The 13,557-nt window shown below is 36.5% G+C and overlaps 1 non-coding gene across 1 annotated transcript; it reads left to right on the top strand.

Moving 5' to 3' along the window:
* Window positions 1-6,737: 6,737 nt before the first annotated feature.
* On the top strand, window positions 6,738-6,829 carry TRNAI-UAU (transfer RNA isoleucine (anticodon UAU)). Its single transcript is given in 2 exon segments — window positions 6,738-6,775; window positions 6,794-6,829. It is a non-coding gene; the product is annotated as a tRNA-Ile (tRNA).
* The last annotated feature ends 6,728 nt before the right edge of the window (window positions 6,830-13,557 follow it).

The following is a 13,557-nucleotide window of genomic DNA, read 5'->3' as shown; positions in this document are numbered from 1 at the left end:
TTTTTAAACCCAAAGCAAACCCTAATAAAACCCATGGAAACCCTTTTTTCTAACTGTGTACAAGCGTTCCCCATGGCATTCCCTTTTTAACCAGGCATCTTTTTTGGCGTACAAAGGCTTGGCAAAAACACGACGTTCTGTTTAAAGGTGAAAAGTTTCCAATATTTCCATTAGCACTAAATAAACAATAGACGCTAAAAGAAATTATTCGCTCCAAAATAAAAACCGTCAAAAGGAAGGGTTTTTAAATTAAAAACGCGTGAATCTCGATGATATCGCCCATTTTTTCGTCGCACGTGTAATTATTTATTCTGATAATAAAATAGAATCACGTGGGCTTAGCAATATTTATCCGCATTTGTCTTAGCCAATAAGATTATCCCTTCCGAGCAAGCACGCGCCAATTTACACAATATAACCGTTGAATTTTTCAAATCAATTTCTTTTAAGATCTATACCTTGGCGATTTCCTGGGAGGAAATTTATTATTCCTGGGAGATTTATTGAAGCGCCTCTTGCACGCGGTTTTCAGATTCCAAAGGGTCTCGCGACTTTAGTGCGTGCTCTCTACCTTCAAGAGCTACTGCTAAGTGACGTAGACAAAGCATTGTCACATGACCTCCCGTATTTCATAGAAACACCAACCCTTCCCCGCCAGGAAAATCAAAGCGACGCCACTGCTGGAAATGGGGATGTTATCAGTCGAAATTGTCATAGCGAAGAAACGCGTATTATTATTAAACTATCTACGTTTTGAATTACATCTTCGACGACAATGAGAATCGGGTTTTCTTTCCAATTATATCCATAGCTGCCATTGCTGAGTTTCGCAATCCTCTCGTTGGGTGGAGGCACGAGGCTGCAGTTTCTCCTCTTTCGGTTTCTGCCATTTTTGATGACCTTGATGTGGGTTACGTTGCATAGCTCGCAACAGTTTTCATTTCCATTTTGCAACGACGTGTTGTCTTGGAAACAAAATAATTTTAATAAAACGATATTATCGAGAATTTTTCGTCTTCATTATCTTAAAACATACAGGGTGTTTCAAAAGGTTATGCTAAAATGTGAAGGAGTTGTAGGGGGTGAGTTGAGGAGTATGCCTGTTTTTTCCCATTTTCCTACGATGAGTTAAAAGAGCGCCAGAGAGCTTCAAAGTGTGGCCTACTAGCGCAAAACCAAGATAATATGATCTACCCAATCTGTATCTGCAGCGACTATTTTCACCTGTCCAACCTGCAACCTGCAAAAAATCTTTTCTACCGTGAGCCGATCGGACATGACCTGTGCAGGTTGCAGTTATCTGCAGACCTGCACAGGTAATCTGTACAGTTTCCACCTTTGGTGAAGTCCGACATTCGTAAAATTCCCGTACACCAAGGACGTATATAAGGGGGGGGGTTTAGGGGGTTCAAACCCTCCCCTTAGGACTCGATTCCTTTCTTACGAAAGGAGCGCAACATTAAGAAATAAACAGTAAGACGTAAAAATGAATTGAAATATCCGCTATACACATAATGTGATAGAATACTAGAATTGCATATATTAATAATTACTACTTTAACATTATCCTTTTTCCAATAAAAATATTAAATTTTGCAAAACAATATCAATTTTGTTCTTTGTTTTATTACCATTTTCTCGCAAATGTATTAAAAAACTTCGTTTGATACAAGTGCGGAAATAGCATTGTCACTCGTCCCGAGTCTAGGAGTCTAGCCCGGTCTAGCCAGTACTTTAAATATGCGTTATTGCTAACGAAATATCTCGCTCTCGCGATTTCATCTGGTTTTGTTATAACCCCCCCCCCCTAGACTTTCTATATCTACGTGCTTGCCGTACACTCTAGAGAAATTTGATTTAAAACCTTGAAAATCCTGATATCTGAGTGAAAATCAGTTCCAAAATCTCAAAATCAGCCTAAATATCCACAAGTAAATCGTAAACTGAAATCTTAAAATCAATTTCTGAAACCACTTACAAAGGAGACTACCCGAGGTGTAGCTCATCGGTTTTGTTTAAATTCAGGGATTAAGTAGACCTTCGTGAAACTTAAAAAACCCAAAAGGGAAAAAATGCGATGGGCTTTAGTTTTACCATGGCAACCGAAAACATTTTTGACAACTAAAATATTATATTTTTCTATGTAAATTTACATGGCAAAATCGAAGATCCTTATGAAATTATTCAAAATGTTTTTAAACAAAGGTGGTTAAATTTGGGTAAATATCTAATTTTGGGTAAACATCTAAATTTGGGTAAACATCTCAATTTGGGCAAACACCTAAATTTGGGTAAACATCTAAATTTGGGTAAACATCTAATTTTGGGTAAATATCGAATTTTGCGTAAATATCTAATTTTGGGTAAATGTCTAAATTTGTGTAAACATCTAAATTTGGGTAAATATCTAATTTTTGGTAAACACCAAAATTTGGGTAACTATCTAAATTTGGGTAAACATCTAAATTTTAGTAAATATCTAATTTTGGGTAACTATCTAATTTTGGGTAAATGTCAAAATTTTGGTCAGTATTTTAAATTGGGTATTTAAATTTGGATAAGTATTTAAATTTTGGTAAATATCTTAATTTTGGTAAATATCTTAATTTTGGTAAATATCTTAATTTTGGTAAATATCTTAATTTTGGTAAATATCTTAATTTTGGTAAATATCTTAATTTTGGTAACTATCTTAATTTGCGTAAATGTTTAAATTTGGGTAAATATCTAAATTTGGTTATTTAAAATTGGTTATTTAAATTTGGATAAGTATTTAAATTTGAGTAATAATTTGGGTAAATATTTGTATTCAGGTAAATATCTAAATTTGGGAAATATTTAAATTTTGGTAAATTTTTAAATTTAAATATTTAAATTGAATTTAGGTAAGTATTTAAATTTGGGTAAGAATTTAAATTTGGGGTCATTCCACGACAAATCGACCAATTGTTTTGTATTTTTCCACCCTACCTTTTTAATTCATATTGGTAATTTTACCCAATTTACCCAAATTTATTCGGTTTTATCGACCAGAATAACCCTTGAGAAAAGAAATTGGTCGATTTGTCGTAGAATGACCCCAAAATTCGGATATTTACACAATTTAGATATTTACCGGAATTCAGATATTTACCCAAATTAAAATATTTACCAAATTTAAATTCTTACCTAAATTCAATTTAAATATGTACCAAAATTTAGATATTTACCTGAATTCAAATTTTTAACCAAATTTAAGTAATAAACCATATTATAACTCAAATATAAATACTTATCCAAATTTAAATACTTATCCAAAGTTAAATACTTACCCAAATTTAAATACTTATCCAAATTTAAATACTTATCCAAATTTAAATACTTATCGAAATTTCAATACTTATCCAAATTTAAATACTTATCCAAATTTAAATACTTATCCAAATTTAAATACTTATCCAAATTTAAATACTTATCCAAATTTAAATACTTATCCAAATTTAAATACTTATCCAAATTTAAATACTTATCCAAATTTAAATACTTATCCAAATTTAAATACTTATCCAAATTTAAATACTTATCCAAATTTAAATACTTATCCAAATTTAAATACTTATCCAAATTTAAATACTTATCCAAATTTAAATACTTATCCAAATTTAAATACTTATCCAAATTTAAATACTTATCCAAATTTAAATACTTATCCAAATTTAAATACTTATCCAAATTTAAATACTTATCCAAATTTAAATACTTATCCAAATTTAAATACTTATCCAAATTTAAATACCCAATTTAAAATACTGACCAAAATTTAGACATTTACCCAAATTTAGACAATTACCCAAAATTAGACGTTTACCCAAAACTAGACATTAACCCAAAATTAGATATTTACCCAAAATTAGACGTTTACCCAAAATTAGACGTTTACCCAAAATTAGACCTTTACCCAAATTTAGACATTAACCCAAAATTAGATATTTACCCAAATTTAGACATTAACCCAAAATTAGATATTTACCCAAAATTAGAATTTTTTTAGAATAATTTTTGCATTGAAGCCAATATAAAAACGAGCGTGGCGCTGAACGCCGATAGTTTATAGCTTGGTTTATAGCGGGAAAATCCTTGTTCAGGGAATTTCGGCGAATGGGTTGGCCGCTATTGCGCGAGTTGGCCGTGGTACTAGTCTCTCAAATTTGATAGTTTCAAATATTAATCTTAAATTATGACTAACATCTTTTCCATTGAACAAAAATAAATTTTACATCCACATTATGTTTATCAACTCATATTATAATAGATTAAGTATTGTTAAAAGGTTACGAGTAAGTTTCTTTGTCTGTTAGGATGATAAAATACGCGAAAAAGGAGATAAGTCCATAATTAAAAGGGATAATATAGCTAAATCCTAAACAAATTTGAAGAAATTTAAAAACTTACTAATAACTCGTACCGATAGGTCTTCGAGCAACGCGAAACTCGGATCAAATAGATCTATTTGGAACTCGTCAGTACCGTACGGGAAATCTGGCTGGCGACTATCAAATCGAAAAGAGAAACTAAGCCTAAACAATGTTTAGGCTAAACAATGTTTAGGCTTAGTTTCTCTTTTCGATTTGATAGTCGCCAGCCAGATTTCCCGCACGGTACTGACGAGTTCCAAATAGAACGAAACCGGTCAACCGTTGGAATTTCTGGCTATTTAATTTATTTTTAATTTAGTTTATTACTCGAAGATCTATTTGATCCGAGTTTCGCGTTGCTCGAAGACCTATCGGTACGAGTTATTAGTAAGTTTTTTAATTTCTTCAAATTTGTTTAGGATTTAGCTATATTATCCCTTTTAATTATGGACGTATCTACTTTTTCGCGTATTTTATCATCCTTCTCACAGTCCATAGGTGCTTTCTTCTAACTTAACTCTTTGTCTGTTAAACTGCTAAATAATTAAAATATTTCGCGCTGCTGCCACGGGATCATTCTGGTGTAATTGTGAAAGGCATTTCTTTGGAGCCGCCACTTATTTTAAATCTTTATATTAGAGATCGGTAAATCAACAAAACAATTCGTTGATGATTTCGCGTGGAATTGCCGATTTGTTTATTTTTCGAGAAGTACGCGCACATTTTACGCAATATGAAAATTCGATAAAGTTTTCGTAAAGAAAATTTTTTAAGCGTATTCGCGTGCATTTTCGCACAAAGGAAATAAACACATTTTCCATTGCGTTTAGGAAATTGAATTTCTTCGTAATTTTCTAAAAAGGGGCAAATCACCGAAAGGATTACCGCTTGCTTTAGTTCATCATTTACAAGAGCAGCGCGTGACTTCTCACCGTTTGTTCGAGAAAAACAGTTAGCAGAATATAATACCATAAGCAACACTAACGTACATAAGTATAACACCCAACGATTTCTGTTAATGATAAGGATGTCGCTTAGTAATTGCGTAATCGGAGGTTTCGGAAGATAAATATCATCACTCCATACTCTTTCTGTTGACAAAAAAAAGCGAAAACGCTTTAGGTCAGTCTTATTTTCAATAAGCCTTTGCTTATCCCTTAAATAGGCAACTTCACGGATACCATTATCTGATACTTTTAAAGACTAACGTCGTAAGCAAATGTGACGTAATTACCAAAAGTGTGACAATCCCTGTACTTTCGTATGCCAAAGGTTTAATGAATGCTCGACTCGAGATCGACCACATAAAAGACTATTTATTGTCGCCTTTCTGGATCTTTTTTAGTCTATGCTATAATATCGTAGGTAGATGGCGATAACATCTCCACAGAACGACGAAAAATCAAAAAATACACTAACTTTGACCAGTGCTACTTAGTTCCTCCGTTCCTCACTAGGAGGCGATAATTGTTGGTTTTAACTTCCTTCCCTCCCCAAGGCATACTTTCCCTTCTCCCCTCCCAACTTGTATTTCGCTCGTAACATTCATTCAGAAATTGGTCCGATTGACACACTTTTGGTAATTATGTCACTTTTGGTCGTAAGTAATAATTAGGGATGCACCTATTTTTCTGATATTAGAAAAATATTTTCCGAAAAACATTTAAAAATAAGAAAATTCTCGATTAATTAACAAATTATAATATTTTATTTGATTGGCCGCTAGAAGCTAGATCATACCTTCTTTTAGACAGGAGGTTACGAGTGTAAATAAATAAAAAACAACGATAATGGATTTGTGATAGAAAATATGTATCACGTAAAATGAAAAGAAACATATTCGGATACGCTCTTGCAAAATTTTTCATGAAAAATTAGAATAAAATGGTATGGCAGTGTAATGAAACGTCTTTTACAATTATTTTATGAAGTACACTACTGTTTGTTATTATCGGCCGATATATCGTCCGATATTACCGCCGATAGATCGACTGTACCCATATCGTTGCATTCCTAGTAATGATTTATGCGGTTATTGACTATAGTTAAAAAAATTATCGTTGCGAGAATGGGAAGTGGCATACTTATGTGACTATGTTATTTATAATAATACCTATATGTCTTGTAACAAATATATCATATTACTTAACAACGTAATTTAAAAAGGTCTAAGGTATTCATGGTTGGTATTCTGATTTCTTAAGGCTGAAATTTTCGAATTGAATATGAAGAGGGTAGAAATTTTGAGGCGTACCACATTATCAAATGTTAAGAATGTCCGATCGAAATGTAGGATCAGGAGACAATAACAAAGCTGGAAAACAAATGAGTAGTAAACGGGTGTCCCCAGTGGCGCAATTGGTTAGCGCACGGTACTTATAAGGCAGTACTTGTGAGAGATGCCGGGGTTGTGAGTTCGAGCCTCACCTGGGGAAACGACACTTTTACTATTGGACTTGTGTCCGAAAAATATTAATTGCGATACCGTCAATGAAATAGTACGTGGTTTTTTCCGCCTGTTCTGGGTTTTTTGAGCAGGTGAAAAGTGTAGCCCTATGACGTCATTTTACTCCAATTCTGTCTTGACGAAAAAAACGAGTTGGAGTAAGAAGGGAGTGGTTAAAAGTTATTTATTTGCCGTAGTTTTGTTTTAAGATTTATTTAATATTAACAGAAGTAAATGAACCGCAGTTATCAGACTGCTCTACTCCCCATGCTGGAGGCGTTTTCCTTATAAAGTTACATTTTTACTTTGAATTTGAAAAAAAAACGTTTTTGTTTTTATGAAACCACTTTTTATGCATAGAAATAGCTATACCCCTAATTCCGAAGTGCAATTTATCGCGTCAAAAGACGGGGATGGAAATTAGCTTTAATTTGACTCGATTTTCATAAGGAAAACGCCCGCCGATTCTGAGCGCTATTTCGATAACTTCGGTTCATTTCTGATAATAATAATAATAATCAGCTTGGCACCACCTTAGGCTTAAGTCTTCAAGCGACTAAAGTCATTAAATAGCATTTAACAATTGGATTTTCGTTATTAAAAGCTTGCCACATGTGAAGATGTTCAAAACCTGTCATGTTTTCGTGAAACGAAATTTAAGCAGACGAATTTTCTATATAAGCTAGATTACTTCCTCTACACCTACTTTCGAGGAGGAGTAAAAAGTGTAACCTTAGAGCTCTGGAACAAGCGAACAAAATTCGGGACAGGGTAAATCTTACCCCGAGAACAGCCGAATAAAACGTTTTAGGATAAAAAGTTTACACTTTTTGTCCTCGGACAGGCGGAAAAAAACCATCTATAATTATAATAAATATTATAAATTTACTATACAATTTTGTAATAGACATTTGTCCGCCATTTTGCAACCCTTATAAATAACCGTGGTACGAAATGGTGGTTTTAGGCGGATTTTAATCATTTAAGGCCGCCACAGGTCCCAGAGCCGTACCTAGCCCAAATGGCGCCCTGGCCAAAAAATAAAATAAAATGGCGCCCCCAGAACCTTAGGTGGAAATTTCTAATTTTTCAATATCCAATTTAAATTAAAATCTTTGATTTTTCGCCCCTAAAACTTTGGCGCCCTGGGCCACTGCCCCGCTTGCCCTGCACAAGGGACGGTTCTGACAGTGCCTATTTTACAACTCCCCAAAATGAGCCAAAATTAGGATAAGATTGGTAATTATGTAACTGTCAAAACCAATTTTTCCACTGCCAAATATGACTTCCAGATTGAAAATTTTAGAACTCACCACACTGACTCCTCTCGATGTCGCTGAGTATATAAATCGCAAAAGCCACTGATACGATCCAAGTCCTAGCTCCCATCGAAACTCGGGCTGCAAAAGCTTATTTCTTCAATTCCGTCTCTTTCGGGTACAAAGCAATTTTTGACTCAATCGAAATCGAATTGTGTTTTCCGATTTCTCTTCGCGCGCCTCTGTCCGTAATGTTCATTTAACGTCCAATTGTCATTGGTCATTCCACAGACTCCCCTCCCCCTCCGTTACTGTCAACCCTTACTGTCAAGCTATACTGTCAAAAGAGACAATTTGGTCCGAATCTTATTGACAAATACTTCAGAACGGACATTTACTTTTCGGCACATTTTTAGGTTAGACCTTTATTACCTTTTATTGAAGGGTTAAAGACTATATAAAATCATAAAACGATAGCGGTCTTTAATTTTAGAACACTAAAGCCTCAATTAAAAAATTTATTCGCGACCGAAAACTATCGTTACGCCCCCTTTGGTTCGCCATTGAAACCTAGTTAGGTAACGGCTAAAGCAGACGCTATTAGTTTTTCCTCATCGTTATTCGTAAATTTGACTTTATAAATAATTATACTTGCATTTTAATATAATTTTTACATCGTTTCCTTATATTTTGATAAATTTATTTAAAAAAAAAGCCATCTCGGAGAAACTAGCGCCGTTACGCCACCTAGACTCGTTTCGGTCGCGAATAATCCCCTCAACGAGCCTAAAGAGAAACACTTACATTTAAAAAACTATGGGTGAAATCTCAGTTCTGGCACACTTTTGGGTCTTTTGTCGCTTTTGATAAAATTTACCCCATAACAATAAGGGTGAGCTTTTCCGCATAATTGAAGGCAGGAATCCATACGTCTACTTGGAATGCTTATCCGTTGCCTACGTTATTATAACAATAACGGTAATAGTTATTGTAGGGAGCTGTTGGCATGAAGGGCTTACCACCACCCTCCTACTCATTGTAACCAAGCCACATGGATTAATGGCTTTAAAAGTAGCTCGAGGACTTAGGCCAAAAGTGGTGCCTTGGGTATTAGCCTAGCTGATTATTATTATTATTGTTATCGTTCTGTACGATAATTTAACTTTCGGCACCATGTACGATAGGGTTTAGGTCCACTTGCTCAGTTTTAATTTGCGCAGTTTCCATTTGCGCACTTCCCACTTCCGCAGTTTTCGTTTGCGCACGTTCCCAATTGCGCGTTTCCCATTTGCGGAATTGCTATTTGCGCAGCTCCCCATTTGCGCAGTTTGTCATTTGCGCAATTTACCATTTGCGCGCTTTTTCCCGATTGCGCAGTTTCCCGCTTGCGCGGTTTTCTCGTTTGCGCAGTTTCCCGTTTGCGCGGTTTCCCCGTTTGCGCAGTTTCCCGTTTGCGCGATTTTCCTGTTGCGCAGATTTGTTATTTGAACGGTTTTCCCATTTGCGGGAATTTTTATGACTTAAATATTCACTATTAACCCTTTTTCCTAGAAAAAGGGTTATTTCTGGCAGGTAAATTTTAACATTACCTTGTTTACCATCCAGCTGTGCTGCTAGTGTTTGTTTAATGTCCGGTTGGGCTGTAAATACCAAAAAAAATTAGGTTTTTCTTAGTTAAAATAGCATTCGTTGAATTAGTCTCTTGGGAAAATATATATAGTCCAACAGCGGCCTTTAGGCTAAGATCATAGTGTAGCAACTGTTTACTGACAGTTCCAGCTTTAAGGACGATGTTAAGGATGGCCATACCTCTTAAACAATTGTAGGCGGCACAATAAAAACGATACAATAAAAAATGATAAAAAATAAAAACGATGTTTAAAATCTAAAATAAACAGGAATTAAAAAATGTTTCAATTTCAGATAAAAATGCTGCTAATACCTTAGCACCACTTTTAAAATGGCTTCTGTCGTAGGACAATATACGTCCTCTGTAGTAGAACACCTATATGAAAACGGTGCCTACGCGCCTGCGGCGCGCCCGGCTCACCTAACCATTGAGCGCTTCGCGCGCTAGCCTTGATATAACTGCCTCTATATAAAAACTATTTCGTTGAAATGGCCTCCAATATAGGACAGTAAGCGTCCTGTATTTCGTAGCAATGGCCTCTGTCATAGGACAGTTACGTCCTATGTGAGAGGCCAATACCAAGATATTTCGTTAGAATGGCCTCTGTCGTAGAACACCTCCTATATCAAAACGGTGCCTACGCGACTGCGGCGCGCCCGGCTAACCGAACCGTTAAAAAATATTCTTTCTGACCCCTAGGAAACATGCAGTGCAATTAAAAAGGTGCATTTTTGGTGGAAGGCATTAAATTTAAATAGCAGCCAATATACTGTCCTCAGCGTTACAGATATTACATTTTCTTTTAGCCTAAAAGCTGAGAAGCTACGAAAATTTATTCCCAACAAAATAATTCAACAACCGATATGTCAACTTCAAACAACTTTAAATTATTGGTATGGACAGCGCGACCGGTAATTAAAATTAAAATACGCCAGCAGCACAGTTGGATGGTACACAAGGTTACGTTAAAAATAAACTACCTGAAACAATCTTATTTCAAGGAAAATTGCCGCGGAATAGAAAAACCTGCGCAAATGGAAAAACTGCGCAAGTGGAAAACCACGCAAATGACAAACCTGCGCAAATGATAAACCGCGCAAATGGAAAATATCTGCGCAAGTGGAAAACTGCGCTTACGGAAAAAGCGCAAATGAAAAACGCGCTAATGGAAAACTGCGGAAATGGGATACTGCGCAAATGAAAACTGCGCAAATGGAAAACCGCGAAATTGCATTTGCGGAAATGGGAACTACGCAATTGGCCCATTACCGTACGATAGTATAGCGTAGCAAATTGTACGATAATTCAAGTGTAATGAACCAGGAACTTTGTTGTAATTTGGATTCCTGATGAACTGATTTTCACTTCTTACGCTCAATTCGTCACCTTTTGCCGCCCAGCTTTACCCAGCACGTTCTCTTTGGAAATCGTTAGGTACATTTGAGTAACCATTTTTCGCGTTTAGGGTTTTCAAACATACGATAAGATTTGGTTGTTGATACCATAAATCTACTTAGCAGGGTTGGCAACGCTGAACAAAACCATCACCATAGAAACGCTTTAAAATCCACTTTTACAAGGTCCATCGTTACCATGGGGATGGATGGGATAAAAGTGCTTGAGGTACATCCATTAGCAAAAATAGATAGTTAATACATGTGTAAACTCTTTGACGAACATTTATTTTTTTAACTAATAGGAACTTGGACTACCAAGCCGAGTCCGGCTTTTGCCAAACCCCAAATGAACAAACAAATATTAATCGAAATGGAACCGCATACTAATATGGGGCAGAAACATACAAAGAACTAGATGGGATATATCAAGAATGTATTGAAGTTACTAAGAATATTGGACTACAGGATTCTGATTCCCATCCTCACAGCTTTTGTAGCTTATATTCGTCTGCTTTCCCATTCAAGTTTGCTATATGGTATGTCTTTGAATGCCCCTTAAATGCAGACGAACGTTCTCCACAAAAGCTGTGAGGATGGTACCAGGGGTTAATGCTATGATGAAATATTCTAAGTAACTTCAATACATTCTTGATACAATAAGGAGAAAGAAAGAGAGAAAAAAATTATAGTACAAAAACTTTTACATACCGTACAAAGAGGCAAGAATATTGAAGGGGTTAGAACGGCTCGGTGTAGGAACTACAGGGCGACAATTAAATGGTCAGTTACAGAGGAGCGGAATTTATGGTAATCCTTTATTGAAACAATAGACTGCGTAATCCTATTCCAATCGTTAATGACTGAATGAGAAAAAGAATTGAGTACCTGTGCCGTGTTGGCACGTGGTAAGCTGAGCTTAAGGGTGTTACTCGGATCTAGAGCAAAGTATTCAGAAAAACCCACATCTAATTTGTTACTGAAAAATTTGTGGAGTAAGCGCAGGTTATTGAGTTTATGGCACATCATTACAGGCTCTATTTTTAGGGCCATTAGCCGGGCATGAGCGGGTCGTACAGAAAATTTGGAAGCAAGTTTTGTAAACTGGTTCTGAGCCTTTTCGAGTGCCTGCTGGTCTGTCTTCGCGTGTGGGGTCCAAGCTGTTGAGCAGTAGTCAAAAATGGGAAGAATCAGAGAGTTGCAAAGCGATTTGACCAACAGAGGCGACCGGAAGTAGAGGTTCCCTCCGCACTAGACCAGTGACCGCATGAACTCGTTTGGCAACTTTATTGATGTGGCTAGAGATTTTCAAGGAGGGGTCAAGTTGTACACCCATATCTCGCTCCGAGAGAGTAGTTTTGAGTGGCGTACCGTTTAAAGTGTAAAGAAAATTGTGGTTTTTGTGGCCCAGGTGGAGGGCAGAGCATTTTGACTCATTAAAGGATAGACGGCACGATTTGACCCAGAGAGCAGCCCTGTCCAAGTCAGATTGAAGATCATGACAATCAGAGAGAGTTTTGAGATGGTGAAAGAGCTTAGAGTCGTCGGCAACGAGTATAGCGTCAGGCAAAGAATTGATGAGAACATTGAAGAGAAGGGGTCCAAGGACAGAACCCTGGGGAACGCCCCTACCAATATCACCCCAGCCGGACGCCGCGCCATTGAGCACCACCCTTTGCCTCCTACCACTCAAATAGTCCTCGATCCAGACGAGAGCCTCGACAACAATGCCCGCAGCTTTTAGTGAATCAAGGAGACAAGAGTGAGGTATCGAATCAAACGCCTTGGCCAAATCTAGGAAAATTACGTCTGCACTGTACCCCTCGTCTAGCCACTGGGACAACAAATTCGTTGCTTCTAGTACGTTAGTCAGACAGGATCGCCTGGCGAGAAAACCGTGCTGGCAACGGGAGAAAATGTTGGTGGCTGTTAGGTGGGCAGTAGTTGGACTGTGGACCAAAGTTGATTTTATAAAATAAAAAGTGGTCTTGCCCAACTTGTTGAAATGTTGCTCTTACGTCACAAGAATATTCTTCGCACGAGCTTTTTGCACGCGCGCTAGAAAAAGCTATATTCCTCGCGAGTGTAGGCTTGTCAAAGTAAGAGACTGTGACGTAAGAACACCATTTAAACAAGAAGGCCACGTTACTTTATAAAAAGAATTATAGAGCCATGGCCGCCATTGTGGTCAAATCTTTCTCCCCACGATAAAAAATATTAAAAAAAAACTGTGACGTAGCACTGCCAAGTCCCTATTGTTCGCTCAATTTGGGGGTTTGGTTAAGGTTACTTATAGGGCGGTATTAGGTGCGGTCAGCTCGGGAGCCCGATTTCATAATTATTTCTTTAGAATTGCGTTATTTTCTTCCGGTTTTAATTATCTCCTCGAGTTTTTTTTTAAATCTCTAACCATAGTCTCAGTATTGCCCGCAAA

Source organism: Leiobunum rupestre, chromosome 4, assembly GCF_980474605.1.
Source record: "Leiobunum rupestre chromosome 4, qqLeiRupe1.1.hap1, whole genome shotgun sequence".
NCBI classification, from domain to species: domain Eukaryota; kingdom Metazoa; phylum Arthropoda; class Arachnida; order Opiliones; family Sclerosomatidae; genus Leiobunum; species Leiobunum rupestre.
The sequence above is the reverse complement of the archived record's forward strand: the minus strand, read 5'-3'. Positions and strand labels throughout refer to the sequence as shown.